Below are 13,214 nucleotides of genomic sequence, written 5' to 3'. Positions count from 1 at the left end.
TCTAAGCCCAGGGGCCTGGGTAAGGATAAAAGTCCACAGAAGAAGATACTGTTTGGTTCCCAGGTGGGGAAAACCAAGACAAGTCATCTTAACCACAACAACAGCTGTGTAGTGTGCTGGATTGAAGAACTGGATCCATGCAAACCATACTTTGAGAATTCCAAATCCAGTCGACAGCAAAGAAAAGGAGTATTTTGATGAATCAGAATCCAGTACTGAGTCAGATGACGGAGAGCCAAAAGACAAAGAAAACCCTGAAAGGGGGGAAACAGAGCCGAGTCTAACTTTTGTCCCCAGAAGTAATTCCCTGAGGAGAAGGTTACAGATTTCTGATACCAGTTCAGACTCAGAGACAGAACAAAGAGCACACTCTTCCAGGAAAGAACAAGGGAAGAACAAAGAGAAGGACAGTGGAGAGACGATAAAAGAGATTCATGAGAAAGAAGTACCAGATGAAAAATTGAGAGAAATTCCACCTGAAACAACACATTTAGATGAAGAGGTGCCAGATACAGAGAGAGAGGGAAAGATTATTGCGGAAGACCCCCGTGGAGGTGTAGGAAACTCCAACATCCAGTTAGAAGCAGGGACAAGTAGTCAGCAGGAAGATTGTGTGCCGGAGATTCGAGGAGGGACAGAAGTAGAGAAAACAAAAGAAGTGGTGGAAAAATAAACTGTTGAGAGTAAAAAGCAAGTTGAAATAGAGTCAGAGGAAAGCGAAGAAGAAGTACCAGAAGGCCAAGTTCTAAGAAAGAGAGCTTGGAGGACTGAAAAGAACGATAAAGGGAGTAAATTGAAAGGAGCGGCAAAAGACGATGTTTGGCCGAATAAAATAAAAAGATTGAGATATCGACTGACACGTGTAAATTCGCCAAGGGCTGAACAGGTGAATGAAGTGACAAGTCAGGAGAAATCTAAAGAAGAAGAAACAATTGTGGTTAAAGAAAGCAAAAGAACAAGGAAACCTAACCAGAAGTATAAATCACCGGAATGGACATATGTGACCCTGCCTGAAGTAAAAGAAGAGGCGGATAGCCAAGGAAACCTAGAGGTGGTTGTACCGGAAGTGGTTGAGGAAGACGAAGAATCGGAAATCCTGAGAGTTTTCTTGTCCGATATTGGAGAAGAAGCAGATGGTCAGGACATTCGGTATACTGAAAATGAAGGAAAAGTGAAAGATGATGAGATGCCAAACTGAATGAAACAAGAAAGCTGCTGATGGAAAGACAATAAAATACTGAAAAAGACAAAAACTGGTAGAACCACGTAGGTGCTTAGAGCCTTGGGTTAGAAAACTAGTTGTGAAGTAGAAGAGGCTACGTCAAAAGACACGGTCCATTTTAGCGAAGATGACAAACACAGACAGTAGCAAAGGTAGATGTACATTCTTTAAAAGGTGGTGCAAAATGTGTTGTTGTTGTGTAGGATTATTAATGCTTCTTTGGAGTATACTTGCTCTACTAATATCATTTAAAGTTACTATAGATTCATTAGAAGGACATAGTGATAACATAACTAATATAGGGAAGATTCAAAAGGTTGTTCCGACTAGAATAGATACAAATTATTTGCATAAAGATAGGTCTATTACAGATTTTTCTAATAATGTGTTTTCAAAATTGTTGTATGAATATGTAAAAACAATGGACGTAAGGGATTGCTACGTATGTATGCAGTTACCTGCATCTGTATCTGAAGGAGTGACTTATCATCACCTTCCAGTAACATATGGAATAACATGTAGTGTAATAGCTAGTTTATTTTATCAAACAGGTAAATTAGAATATTATTTTTCAGATGTAGATACTATATTTTCACAAGTACCGGCAATTAACAAACTAAACAAGGTAAAACCTGCAAAGGTATTAGGTGAATTTTTCCTAGAGACTAAAGAACTAACAGTAGAATACATATTTAGAAATAATTTGACTTGGAGAAGACATTTTTAGATATGGTTGAAGAAAGGAGATTCAAAATGCAAAGAAAGGTTTCAGAAGGGAAAGTGGAGGAAACAATTTGGGATGTAGAAATGGAGAAACACTTGAAAGGGGAAACGAGTCTAACTATGGCTTTAGATTGGCCTCAGAAACGGAAATTGTGTATAAGAAGGAATCAAACAGCGTATGATAATTATTTTGTAGGGAATAGTGAGTGCCATGATACATACCGAATCATGGGAGGATGGTGATTTAAAGGTGGAAGAGATCCAGTCTTTCCAGGACTGTATTTCATTTGTGGGAACAGGGCATATTATCGTTTGCCAGACCATTGGTATGGCACATGTTATGTTGGCCTGGTTTTTCCAAAGATTTTTCATATGGATAGAGGAGAAGATGGTGTACATAGTTTAGGTAGTTATTTAGCATGTAGTAAGAGAGAATCTTGGACTGAAATTAAGGGTGACATTTTTGGAGCACTGATACCCGCAGTGGGAATATCTCTGAATGCAAACAAAATTAGAAGACTTTCAACAGTAGTGGATCGCTTGTCAACAAGCACCGCTGGAGGATTCTTATTGGTAAATGCTGAAATAGTTGCCATGCGTGCTATGGTAATGCAAAATCGATTTGCCCTTGATATTTTATTGGCAAAAGAGGGTGGAGTCTGTGGAATGCTGAAAGTTCAACATTGTTGTACTTACATTCCTGACGAAAGTAGAGATTTGAAAATTTATATTAAAAATATTACAGAATTGCATGACGAAATTGCACCACTGAAGGTTGAAGGTGATTGGGAAAAGATTGGAAAGAAAATATCAGCTATTAAAGATTTTGTAGTTAAACTAGGTAGTACATTTTTAGGTAAGATATTATTTCCATTATCCTGTGTGATTGTCTTAGTATTAATAATTAGACTAGGATGTATTTGTCGTAGAAAAGATAAAAATCAGAAAAGATTAAAAAGAGAAACCTTAAGGAGAAGAGATAAGAAACAAGAAAGGAAATTTGAAGAAATAGAATTAGAAGAAATCAAGGAGAGTATGTATAAAACAGCAAAAAGAGAAGAAACAGGGGAAACTGAAATATGAATAAAACAAGAAATCACTTTGAAATTCCATAAAAAGGGATGCAAAATTTTTGTTGGTGTGGTGATATAATCACCAAAGGGGGGATTGCTGGAGCGGGTAGTACAACATTTTGTATACCCCCCCATTCTGCATGTTTATAGTAATCTGAATAATCAACTAATAGTAATCTTATTAACTTGTTTGCAGTGGAAGACTTACCAACTATATTAACAAATTAATTACACGTGGGAATTGCGCTTTGCATGGCTAAACTAATTGTATATTAACATATGTACGCATACTAATAGTAGAAAATTAGATTATTGCATGATATATGTTGCTTTTGTGATGTAATTATAAGTTGCGCATCATTAAGTGAGTATAAACGCTTTGGATGTTGCTATTCTGCTAGATAAATACTTACACATAAGGGAATTAGTGAGGGTTTAACATTTTATTAGCCATTTCCATGTTTTAATTACGTTTTTGTGTGTGTTTTGCTTACGTTGACCATTTCGGCCTAATCCAAGATGGCTGAACGAGACGCTTAACGTGACTGCTCCTGACAACACAAGGTTATGGGTGAAGTGCACATGCGTCACCGCCAGCAACAATGGCCTAGTCCTGACCCCAGGAGAAGATGTTCTTATCAAGGACACTCTGGGAGCTTCGCCAACGACAATACAAAGAACTGTCTTAAAACCGGAACCAGCAAGTGCGATGACTTCATTTTGCGGACTATGTGAGAACTTTACTGGACGACCCCAAGTCCACCAATGGGGACAGTCTAAAACCCCAATCTTGATACTTTTTGACATTAATTTCATTATGAAAGTAGGTAGGAAAGTGAACTAAAAAACTCTTCCTTCTTTGACGAACTCGATTTCCTGACGTTATGCTGACGGAGAGGACGGTGACACTGCTGGACAGCTGTTATCCTGAATCTTTGAGAGACTGAATTGCGGCCTGACTTTGATGAATTTAAAGGTTTTTCCCCAACTTGACTGACTTAGAGGACGACAGATTAGTTAAATATAATGTTCTATGGTTTGGATGATGATTCTAACAATTTGCAATTTTCGAAGATAAACGATATTTGACTAATTGACAAATGTGTTGTGTCGATTATTTGAAGAAGAAAAACTAGGATAAAGAGTAGAGTATAGATAAATGAATGGTTTCGCTAAACTACAAAACAACTAAATGATTCATCTCCTAATAAGGGGAATATCACAAGGTTTGAGTCAACGCATTTAGGGTTAGGTAAAGATATTCCTTTCATGTCAGCGTTTGGAAGCCTATTCCTCTAGGGAAGCAGATGAATGAAGTATGAGTGTTGGTGTTATGGGCCCCACCAATGAATGTATTTGAGTGAATTTGCTATTGAGGTATTTGGTCTGTAACGAAGGGGGGAATTTGATGTTTCACGCTGCATCACATCCACCCATGTGGCCAATTACCAGGCTCAATATCACATGATACATCATGACATCACACAATGTACTGGGGTGTGTGCTGTTGGGCATGGACACATATGTCACCTACATGCCCATCACCTCACATCTCAATTCCACATGTCCACATGAGTCCCATGTAGTGCAATGGCCAATCATCTGGCTGTGTCACCCGACCTATTTACTGCTGTGACGTTACAAACATACACCACAGTGACAAGTGAGGCCTGATGTCTCCCAGGCATCACAGCAGGGCTTAATTTGTGCTGGTGCTTGCCGGTGCTTAGCAACGGCAATTTCTGATCAGGGCTGGGTCTACATTCTAGACACCCATTTGCTGCACGTGGTGGTCACACTCCATTTCTCCCGAGTGAGTGTCTGTGTCCCGGACTAGAAATGGTCTTGCGGCCGCGCCTTGCAGCTGTGAGACAGAGCCGGCTGAGCTAAATCACACTTAAATGTTTATTGATGGCGCCGCGGCCCGAGCCTTTAGTTCGGTGTTGCAGGTGGTGGGCGGGCTGGCGCCGTGGGACACACTAATTCATCATTGGGCGCTGGAATCTGGATTTTGGTTGTTGGGCAGATTTTTTTCTTATTGCCACGCCCCAGCATACCCGCATGCGCGCACCCCACTCCACGGCGAGTCAGTCATCCGTTCAACAGACAGTTACTAGCAGGCAGCAGCACCTCCAGGGGCCCGCCTAACGGAACCACGAACCAGTCAGTGCAGTTTCAGTTTGTGTCCGGCGGCCAAGCCACCAAGTACGGGTAAATTAATTAAGCATGGACAGTATAACTTTAAGTAGTAGCCAGTCGTCATGTTCGACGATGCCAATAAATGATTTATGAAATGAAATCACTGGATTAAGTGTATTGATGGCGGCTGCGGCCCTTAGTTATGTGTTGTAGGCGAAGGTGGGCTGGCGCCGTGGGACACACACTAATTCATTTATTTGTGCTGGATTCTGAATCAGGATTTTGGTTCTGCAGGGGGAGGCCACAGGGGCAACAGGCAGCGTGCTCAGATTTTTTTCAAATTGTAAGGCCCCAGTATACCCGCATGCACGCACCCCACTCCACCGTGAGTCATCCGTTAGTTCCTAACAGGCAGCAGCACCTTCAGGGGCCCGCCTAACTGAACCAGTCAGTGGCAGTCCAGTTGAAAAATAAATTAATTAAGTACGGACACTTACAGTATAACTAAGTAGTAGTTGTGATCGACGATGCCAATAATATGCCAGGACATCATCACCATGCTAAACCATACATGCCAACATTTCAGAAACGCAAAGTGGGAGATTTTATTTAAAAAAACGGGAGAATGGGGCCTTGAATCAGGTTACTGTCATGTATGGGCTTTGGAAGTGTGCTGCTGCAGGATTGGACATTTGAAATGCAAATGCACGTTTGTTTTTTCTTACCTTTCAGAAGCATGGAGCGCAATGGCAGGCAGAGAGAGGGTGATGCAAGTGTTGTACACTGGCCTGGCAGGTTGCTGGCAGTGCATACACCCCCCCACCCCCGTGTGTGGCAGCAGCCCGGGCTGAAATAGCTTCCCGGGCACACACACAGCCGCACCCCAGTACTTCGCAGGTCTTTAAAAGACCATTCGCTTGTTAATGAGGTTTTGTTGGTTTTTCACCCCTTCTAGAGCCCCTGCATCGCCACTCTGACTATTGCTGGAAGAATTAGCACGTTACACAATACCAAGCCCTGTCTGCTGAAACCTCGAGGAATCGGGTTATTGCTTGCAGGAATCGGGAGGCGGGAGACTAGCCTTGAAATCGGTAGTCTCCTGCCTGAATCGGGAGGGTTGGCATGTCTGGCTAAACCAACGCTTTTTTTTGGGAGTGGTGTGGTGGTGCGGCGGACGGTCTGGGTGGTCTGGTCATCGAAAGTCATGGATGCATTAATGTTAAAGGTGTGGCAGCCGCGGCCCTTCGGTGTTGTTGCCGGCCCGGGCTGGATTTGGTTCTATGAATCTGTGGGGGGATGGGGCTGTGCGCAGCAGCGTGGGCATATTTTTTGAGATTGCACGCGCATTTGCTGCATGATGATTGCCACGCACTAGCATACACCCGCACCCCACCACCGAGTCATCGTGCTTCAGCGGCCATGATTAAATTAAACAGGGCTGGAGTGGCGTGGTTTCTAAATAACTGGCAACAAGAAACCGGAGCTTTTTGATTTTATTGTACATTTCTGAAAACTAGACACATTCAGTGCACAGAGGCTTGTAGAGGAGTCTGTCTCGTTATAGATCCCTAACTTGGGACAAATATTTCGAAAGGATGCATGACTTATTCAGGGTCCCCTGCTTAGAGGCAGCATGCCGAACTAGGAGGACGATATATTTATATATATATATATATTATGTAATTCTCTCTTCTTTTGTCACAATCATTTCTTTCTCCATTGTCCACTCTCTTGCTCCTCCCCATCTTCTCATCCCCTCTCTCTCTCTCCTGTTTCATACACCCTCTTTCTGCAACCTTTCTGGACTTTTGTTTGCTTTCTGCCTGACCTAGAATGCTTTCCAACCCCTGCTCCCAGGTGGTTGCAGTAACAGGCACAGCCGCTGGCGATGCTAAAGTTCCCCCCGGACCCTAGTGTCCTCTGCGCACATCAATTTTTGGACACACCCAAATTTTGGATGGAAAAATTAGGCACTCTTCGCAGTGAATACTGAATTTCATCCCCCTGCCTAAAGCAGGCTGGTTGTAATTGTGTGAATGAGTGTTGGGGGAACGGGGCAAGCTGTCGAACCTCCCAGCACACTCACTAGTATTCAATCAAACCTGCACTCTCACAGCAAGCATGCTCTCGCAGTGGTGGTGAAGACAATCTGGGTGGTAGAGCAGTACATGTTGCTTCGTTCTCACACCCAATACTCTCTCACCAGCAGAGCTTTTACAGCAAAAGCATTTTTGGGCATCCAATATTATCACAACTTTGGAGTGCTCTTCACCCAGCACACCACTGCCCTACAACAGCGAAACTTTCTCACACTCAACATGCTCACAACTGCAGGCCCAGGACACACACTGACTGCTGCAGTGCACTGCACTGCCATAGGCTGCTGCGCAGTCTTATTAACTGATTAGGCCTGCCAGGCCCTGTCTCCCCTGGTGCTGTCAGCTGTTGTATGCCAGTATTCAGACTTTCACTTAGAACCAACTGTTCTAATCTTGAACCATTGAACGGCACGGCCGCTGAAGCACGATGAAACAGGTCATAAGAAGTAACTTCAAACTCGTAACTAAAGAGAGAACATTGTGTGTTGTTTACCTTTTGCGAAAGCATAATGTGCAGTGTGATGGTGGAGTGACGGTCGCAGCAGGTCACGTCACCGTGTGGTAGTAGTAGCATGAATGATGAGATGCACTGAGCAGCGGTCACCGCCGCCGGCCACACACAGGCACATTGTACACAGGTTTTTGTTTTTTTTTACTGATAACGTGCTGGAACCCCAGCTTGCAATACGCAGAGACTGCTGATGCTACTGATGCTAGCTCGGGGTCGATATAGCCTACGAAGTGTGAAGATTGGTACAAGAGATGAGGGTCATAGGTGGTTCAGGTCCATCCTGAAAGGACTGCAAGACTCCCATCCCATGTTATCTAGAGCACTACGGCAGTAGCATACGCTATACACAGTGCATGGCACCCATGATTCTACGTAAGGGCAGGCTGATATTACTGTGTATACATTGGGTATGGCATCGTCATTCACAACGCACTGCCATTGATGGAGCGGCAAGAGATTCTCCACTCTGTGCTGTGCACCATGTTACAGTACTGCCATGGTAGTGCTAAAGAGAGCATGTCTGTGTCACTAAGATGTCTCAGGTTTGGGACTTATTAGGTGCCCAGCTGAATTGTGGGTGCAGCTCCCTCCACAATATTAACGAGCTCCGCTAAGGAGGCACATGATCTTTCTCCATAATATTGAGATGCCCTGCTAAGCAAGGCCCATATCTCCGTTCACATTATTACAATGCACTGTTTATCTGTATGTATATTTGTCAATACTGTGTAGAACTGTAGATATATAGGTAGGTAGGTCAGAATTTCCATAGGAAGAGCATTGTTGTTTCTTTAGTAATTCTGGTGGTGCTCAATGAAAATACATGATGTTAATACACTTAGGACTAAGTCGTTTCTGACTTTTAGCAGTGCCAGTTGAAGATGTGGGTAGAGCTAATATAGTAAGTGGGTGGAGCCAGCAGAGGAAGTGGGTGGAGCTGGCGAAAAGTAGGTGTGCCTTCCGACATCATTTCAGCACCTGCACTTCATATTTTACAAATGAAGCACTGCATCACAGATCTTTGCCATGCAGATACCCAGGGTCCCTGAATTGCCACATCGACACTGGCATGGACATGGCGTTTCACATACACACCACAAGGCAAGCGTGAGTCCCACAGGTAGTGGCCACTGTTGTCCCTGCAGGCCCTACATGTACGTCTCTTAGACACACACACACCATCAAGGTTGGTGCATATACCACATGGATGTGGAGACTGTCTCCCATTGGGCACCTTTGACCAGACACATCTGAGACACAACATGCACACAGACTGTGTGTGCACATCAGAATTGTGGCTACAGGTCTCACTGTGACGTACATGCCATCACCCCCAGGACTCAGGGTGTATGTGACATGTCCTAAACATATCCAACATGAAACTGTGTCCGTGACTCATGCCCATTACTGTATATTTGCACATCACAGTGGTAATGTGCACAACACACAAAAGATTCTGCCCCCATGTACACGCACACAGCCTGTGAGTGGCTGAACAAAAGTGCCACCCAAAAAATCCAAATGTGGCCCCCCCAACACACAGGGAATGCAGCCTTACATGCCATAGGACACTGTGTGGTCAATGCTGTAGTGTGGTAGGTGTGCACAGGTGTCCCTGGCCAGTAATTGTGTGTTGAATCCGTCGAATAGTCACACCAATGAGGTCCGACGCAGGTGACAATGCGTACTCATTGCACGGTTCATGACCGAGCCGTGCGTACGCTTTGCCATTGACTGCAATGAGGTCCGACGCGCGTGACAATGCGTACGTATTGCACGGTTCATGACCGAGCCGTGCGTACGCTTTGCCATTGACTGCAATGAGGCCCGACGCGGGTGACTATCATGCATGCGCATCGGGCCGGCATGGTCTGAGACAGGCGTACGCCTTGGCCATTGAATCGTATGGAGACGGGTGCATGTGTATTTTCAAAAATACGCGTTGTACAGTCAGTTGAACGTGCCAGGCGCACCGATTGGCTCTGGACTGTCATGGAGACGGATTCAAAACTTGCACGAGTTGTGCGCTGGAAATTCAGTTGGATGCCTACAACAATGTTGCAATTCCTAGTGTTTCATGAAGGTGAAGATTTGAACGATGCGGAAGGCGTGTACGAGTCGTACATTTCCATGGATTGGCCAGATTCATAGAATGCAACCATGTTGGACCTATCACTTGGGACACATGGCACAGATTCTGCCTCTGCAGCACAGATATAATATTGCTGGCCCCCAGGGAGCTCACTTGCCTGCACTACATGCTCCTGGACCACATCCCTGCTACCACTGCTGCAGTCTCTGCATCCTCTGGCTCCTGCTATGGCACGTATTCTGGAGAGGGCCCCAGCCTTCACTGAGGAGGAGAACCAGGCCCTGCTGGACGGGCTCCTTCCACAATACAGCAAGCTGTATGGGAAACCAGGGGAGCAGGTAGGTGTGCAGTTCACTGCCTTCCTAATTGTGCATGTTGTCTGACTAGCAGTACTAGTTGTGTGTACACCAGTGGCAAGCATTCTCACTGACTACTTTCATCCCCCAAATTGTGTAGGTACATGTAATGAACAGGTGTTCTGCTGCTAAAGTGCATTAGTGCAAGCTTAAACTTCCCAGGCATTGTTAACATGTCAGAAATGCAGGTGATTTGTCCTTCCCCATGGTTGCAGTACTTGTGTAACTCATTTCCCTTTGTGATGATGACATGTATATCCAAATGTGTGCAGCACAAATATGGGGCATGTGTGTTAATGGACTTTTAACTTTGTCATCCTCACAGGTTGATGCCCACCAGAAGCAGGAGATATGGCTGGCCAACGCCCGGGCTGTTAGTTCGGTGGGGGTCTACAAGCACCGGATCCGCAACTGCCAGAAGAGGTGGCAGGACCTTCGGGGCTGGACCCGGAGGATCGCTAGAGTCCAGCTGAAGCTGTCACCTCCACGCAGGAGGGACGGACACCGGACCCTGACCCCCCCACATGCCGGATACTGGCGGCGGTCTTCCCGGACCTGGATAGGCAGCTGAAGGCCAGACAGCAGCAAGAAGGGGGTAAGTCCATGCCTAATCTGTGTACTATGTCTGACATGCTAATTGCAGTCTTTTGGCCTGGTCACACTTCCACATTACGTAGGTCTTGTAGTCCAATACTCAGGTCCCTCAATTGTGTGATGCACCCTCCTCATCTGTTCCACAGGTGTGGCCTCTACAGTCTGTTGCTTGTGTCACTAGGGCACTGTGTCCCTGCAGTCAGCTATGCTTCAGCTACTGGACAGCATCTGTTCCCGTGACTCTGTTGTGTGTTTCATGGGTGGTTCAATTGTTTACCCGATGCCTGGGATCTGACATGTGATCTGTGTGTGCCCTTGATATGTGTTACAATTGCTAGTCTGACTCGCCACATGTGGCTGGGGTATTTCAAACAAAACCATGCAGCAGGGGACTCCAATTTGTGGGCCTCAGGAGTATGTATATCAAGTGTGTCACACTTGCTTAGCCACCTGACTACTGTCCAGGGCCAAACACTGTTTCACGTAGACCTGGGCAGTCATGCCTCCTCAAGGGCATTTAGAAACACTCTGTAATCCCACTCCTGTGTATCAACTTACAGGTTGTGCTTAGTGACATGTGCCTTCAGGTGTCTGCCTCTGTGTCATAATGGTGTGGCTTCCTGTTATGTACAACTGGGGTGTCCATGATTTTGAGGGTCAGCAGGACATCTGAGATGTGACTGTGAGAGACAAGACCTGTGTGACATATAGGTGTGTGATCATCTGACAGTGCACAATGGTGTATGCAACTGTGTACTTCAGGCAGCTGGGTTACATGCACGACAGACTGTGATGTGCTAATGTACAGGGAGTTGTGTTTGCAAAGACTCATATGTCTGATTTGCATGATGTGGGGTCTTCGGGGTCCTGGATATGTTGTTTTCAGGGGATGGGCAAGTGCACTTGTCAGCTGCAGAGTTAGCTTTACCCATGAGCTATGATTGTGACACAGTGCATACTGTTGTTGTCTGGATGCCCTTCCCCTGTGACAGGAGACAGTGTTACTTGACTTTCCAGGCATGCCAGTGCCATGGCATTTAACTTGCTATGAGTGATCCTGCATTGTGTTCAAGTGTGCACCATGCACCCCATTGTGGCATTGACTATCTGGACACGAGAACATCATAGTGTGTGTTGCTGGCTTGCATCACAAGCATGTGAAATGAGTCACTGCCCATCCCTTCATCCGAACACCTGTACTGAGTCAGTGGCAAGAGATGTGCTGTGTGTATAGTGATATACTCCTACATGTTCACTTGCATGTCTAACTGATGTATGGGTGGTGCATGTCAGGACATTGAGGTATTAGCATCCAACATGCAACAGACATATGGGTGCAAGTCAAGGAGGGATATGTGTGCCATGGTTGATGTTGAGAATGACAATTGGCTTATTCTGAACAGTGTTGGCACTGTAAGCAGTGTTCAGCTGATGATGCCAGGGCTTGCCCTGTGGTGTGATGAACTCACTGTGGTGTGTGCAGTCAGTGCAGGTGACTGATGTTGTTCTCATTCTTCCTATTCCTATCCAGATACATCCACGGCCACAGGAGGGGACAGCTCCACGGACCAGCAGGAGCCACAGAGCCTGACTGGGACAGAAGGAGAGGAGTTTGGGGGACCCAGTGGCACGGAGGGCAAGTGGAGCCACACTGAGGAGTCGTCAGCACCATCACCCCCAGCTGAGGGCCACAGCAGCTCTGAGGATGACTCCCTTGTGGAGGTGGGTGTCAGTAGCCACCAAACCCCAGCTAGTGAGGCTGTCCCCACCACCGCCCACACCACCACCATCACCACCCTCCCATCGGTGCCCATCCCAGAGGTCCGTGGAGGCTCCCGTGTTCGGGAGCATGTCTCCTTTGTGCCAGGCACCGCACCCGCTGCCCCTGTGTCCCCTGCTGCCCTGAGTGAGGAGTCTGTGGACTTACTTAGACAGATCCTTGTAGGGCAGACATCGATGCTGAGTGTCCTCCATGCACACTCCACTCTGTTGACGCAACTGGTGTCGTTCATGGAGGGCATTTCATCGGGCATGTCTGCCCTACAGAGGACCAATCAGTCCGTGGCCTCCTCCCTGATGGCAGCAGTGTCCCTCCTCCAACAGTCCCGCACCCCTCCTACCCCTGCACCACCCACGATTCCTAGCAGCCTACCTGTCCCAAGCACACACACACCTGCACATTCTCACAAACCCACAGACACGGGCAGCACACAAACACCCAAACCAAGGTCTAGACGTGCACACAAGCAAGCGCAGGGGACTGATACCACACTCACAGGGGCTGGTTTGCAGACACACACACAGTCATCCACAACCACTCCGCAGTCCTCCGAAACCACTCCCTCCCAGCCCCCTTCCCTTGCCTCACCTGCAACCCCATCTCCACAGAAGCTCTTCCTCTGTGA

This window comes from Triturus cristatus, chromosome 11 (assembly GCF_964204655.1).
Source record: "Triturus cristatus chromosome 11, aTriCri1.1, whole genome shotgun sequence".
NCBI classification, from domain to species: Eukaryota; Metazoa; Chordata; class Amphibia; order Caudata; family Salamandridae; genus Triturus; species Triturus cristatus.
The sequence above is the reverse complement of the archived record's forward strand: the minus strand, read 5'-3'. Positions refer to the sequence as shown.